Consider the following 4,354-nt stretch of genomic DNA (forward strand, 5'->3'; position numbering starts at 1 on the left):
TCAGGTGGGAGGAGAGGATAACATGGTTGAAGTCACCTGATATTATAATAAGTGCCTCAGGATGTTTTGTCTGTATCCTACACTGTAAGAAAAGTCCGTAGTTTTACGGCACAAAGTACCGTGTTCATGTGAAGGAATTTTCCGTAATATTTTTTTACGGGTGTTTTCACCGTATTTGTTAAGGACGCATTGCATTGTGGGAGAAGCGGAAGCCACCAACCGCCGTTAACGGATGTTTATCCTCGACGTCTCGTCTTCGGAGTTGGAAAGCCTTTTATTGCACTTCTGTGGTAAATTTTTTATTATTATTTTCTAACTAAAATAACAAGTAATTAACTTAACGTTGATTTAACGGTTAGTTTTAACCGGAACGTGTTCTCCAGCCTGTTAACCTGTCTTTTTTTTTTTTTTTTTTTTTTTACCGGTCATTACGTTAACGTTACACGTTAACCCGACATGGAAGCTTAGCGATAACTCTCATTCTAAACCCGGCTGGGGAAAAAAAAAGGGAAAAAGCAGCCAGTTTTTTTTTGACGGCGATATGTTTTGATATGAGCGTTAGCTGCTGTTAGCCACTGCCTGTAGCTCAGCTAGTTAGCTTCAACCAACTGTGTTTACATCGATATCTTAGCGCTGGTCTTGTTGCTAAGGTAACCCTGCTGCCTGCCAGCCCCTGGAAGAATGGCCCCGCAAGGAGTTGGTGCTGGTCTGGAACCAGTTTTAAGAACCAAGAACCGGTGCTTAGGCGGTGGAAAAGCAAAAAAACTGGTGCTAAGCTGGTAAGTTACAGAGAATGACTGTAAATATTTCGGAGTGGATAAAGTTTTCAGTGAGCTTGTGTCAGACTTGTGTGAGCTGGAGAAAAATGGCATATCTTTTGAGGATAAGATATACAGAGGTACTGTTGCATGCATAATGGGGGATAACCTGTTTTTGACGGCGATATGTTTTGATATGAGCGTTAGCTGCTGTTAGCCACTGCCTGTAGCTCAGCTAGTTAGCTTCAACCAACTGTGTTTACATCGATATCTTAGCGCTGGTCTTGTTGCTAAGGTAACCCTGCTGCCTGCCAGCCCCTGGAAGAAGCATCAAAGACTTCCTCGACTCAAATGGAATGAAGATGTCAGGGGAAGATCCAGTACAGCTGATCTCAGGAATTGCAAAATTCTTTAAGGAAAAGCCTGATCTGCTTTTCTATCAAAGTGAGGTAGGTTTCCAAAGAGATCAGTAATATCCCACTCAAGGTGTGTTCACACCGGACCTTTTGTTTTTGTCGCTGTCGCTCGTATCGCTCCGAAAAAAACGCCCCGTCGCTCAGGTGCAGACGCTCGTCAATTTGGCACAGAGCCAGCAGACTCGCATTTTCGCTTTGATGACATCATGCCCACTGCCCATGTGTCTCTGTTTACACCGGCACCGACGGGATTACGGCAGCCAATCAGCGCTGAGCGACGAGCGACCGACGGCCGGAGAGTTGGGATTTCTCATCTCGAGCGACGGGAGCAACTCGAGCGAAAAAACGCTCCGACGCTCCGTTGCTGTCGCTCCGAGCCCTAGTGTTTTTTCGCCTGGGCGATTAAACGCTCCACCGCTCGTTTGCATTCACTTAACATGTAAACTCGTCGCTCGTTCTAAAAACAAAAGGTCCGGTGTGAACGCAGCTTTACTTGGTTTGTTTCCTGATAAATCTAATTCCTTATCTGCTGCCTCCTCTCCTCCCCTCCCCTCTCACACATACAGACAGACAGACAGGACACAGACAGACAGACGGACAGACAGACAGATAGGACACATACAGACAGACAGGACACATACATACAGACGGACAGACAGGACACAGACAGACAGACGGACAGACAGACAGATAGGACACATACAGACAGACAGGACACATACAGGCAGACAGACAAGCAGGACACATACAGACAAGCAGGACACATACATACAGACAGGACACAGACAGACAGACAGACAGGACACATACAGGCAGACAGACAGACAGGACACATACAGGCAGACAGGACACAGACAGGACACAGACAGACACCTCTCTCCTCCCGTCCCCTCTCCTCTCTCCTCTTTTCCACTCCCCTTCCCTCTCACCTCCCCTCCCCTCTCTTGGTGAAATATGTTTGAGTATTCATGATCTGAAAAACAAAGGGTTCTAATATTAAAGGTACACAATAACTGTTTAATGGCCCAAAACAACAATTTTTCTCTTTTACATCTCAAAATATCTTTTTGCTCTGACAGAGCTCTTGATACAAGGATTATCAGTTTATAATAGCTAAAAATGAATTTTGAGGTTTAGGCTTATTGTAGTTACTACGACCTAGTCATATATGATGTAAATATTTGTATGGGAAATACTGTATAGATTGGAAACATAGTTCATGACATTCAGTGTTTCTTCAATATTTTATTTTCCAACAACAGGAGTCTACAGCAACAACAGGACTGAGCATCCCGAGCACCCCCTGCATCCTTATCATGGGTATGTAGTCTGTATAATATTATGGCATGCATGTTATGGATTTAACTTTTACTCTTTATTCTTACTCCTCAACAACCATCGTTGAGTCACACAAGGCCACTCCTGAACAACAGTCGTTAGAATGTCATCATCTTTATTTTCCTCATCTTTGTATCTTCCTCTGCTTCTTTCTCCTTTTCTGTGTTTCCATCTATTCCCCTTCCTCCTGCTGTAAACCATCCTTGCATTTCTCCTTCTTTCTCTTCTTTTTTCCTTTCTCCTCCTTCCTCCTCTTCCTCTCTCTCACTTTCTTCTTCAATCTGTTTCTTCTCTTTATCCTCTGTCTCTTCCTCCTTTCTTACTCCTGACTTTCCTGCTCATCTTCTCTTTCTCCCCCATCCTTTGTGACCTTCTCTTCTTCCTCTTCTTTTTCCTTCAGCTCCTCATCTTCTGTTGTATTTCTCCATCTTTTCCTTCCTGATCTGTTCCTTCTCTTTATTCCCTGCCATCCTCCTCCATTTCCCTCATTTTTTGTCCTTCTTATTCCTCTGTCTCCCCCTCTCCTTCTTTCCATGTTGCTCCTTCTCTCTTTCTCTTCTTCCTCCACCATCTTCCATCTCCCGCTAACCATCCCTACACTTCTAATTTTACTCCTCTCTCCTGCTTATTTCTTTCTTCTTTGACCTCCTGACCTTTTCTTTATACTCTTCCTCCCAGCTGTCCTCCTTCCTTGTTCTCATCTTCTTCTCCTCTTGTCTTCTATTTTCCTTCTTTCCAACCATTCTTCTCTCCCTCCTGCTATCATCTTTGTATTTCTCCTTCTCTTCCTCCTCCACCTCCTTTTTTCCTGCTCCTCTTTCCCTTTGTCTTCTTCTTTGTCTCTTTCTGTTCTCTCCTCTTCCTCTCTTCCTGTCTGTTGTTCTGTTTGCAGAAACTCGCTCTGCTGCTGCACAAACCATTGTACTTAGTGATCAGCTTGAACAGGCATGACAATGATTGTGTAAACATGATACTAGTGTAACTATGGCAGCTCTACTACTTATTACCAAAAACTGAAAGTGGTCATTAGCAAACCAAAATGTTGGAGTATAGTGATTTAAATAATTATGTTTGCAGTCGTTTTCTGAAGTGGATGTGCATTGTTTTTCTTTTTTTGTTAATATTTTCTATCTTCTAATATCTATATGTTTAAGGTGATCAAAGATTCAAAGTTGCTGTGGACCAGGAAGTTGTGAATGGCCATGTCAGTTCACTCATTGTGGCCCTCAGCTACACCCTCAGCTACACCTTCTCTTTATTTTATGTGCTGAACATAAAATACCCCAAGGAGCTCTCAATCTCTAGTCAGTCACCAATTAAAATCATTCTTATCACATTACTCTGTTTTGAATCCTCACCAGTCCGGTTTCCGAGCTATGCATAGCACCGTCACCGCTATTTCATCTGTTACCAACGACATCATAAGTGCATTAGACAAGGGAAAATACTGTGCTGCTCTATTTGTGGATTTATCAAAGGCATTTGACACTGTTGACCACATCCTGCTGCAAAAACGTTTATCTGACATTGGTTTCAATTCAAATTCACTTCAGTGGTTCAAGGACTATTTATCCAACAGACAACAGTCAGTGACATTGGGACATCATCATTCTTCACACCTACCCTTAACGAAAGGTGTTCCGCAGGGATCCATATTAGGACCTGTATTATTCACAATCTATATCAATGATATTACATCCACAATAACCAACTGTCACACCCATCTCTATGCTGACGATACAATTCTTTACTGTGTCTCCGATACCCCACACTCTGCCATTGAAGCCCTCCAGCAAGCCTTCAACAAACTCCAGTATTCTCTTTTCAATCTCAATTTAATTC

This window comes from Trachurus trachurus (genome assembly GCF_905171665.1).
Source record: "Trachurus trachurus genome assembly, chromosome: 11".
Lineage (NCBI taxonomy): Eukaryota > Metazoa > Chordata > Actinopteri > Carangiformes > Carangidae > Trachurus > Trachurus trachurus.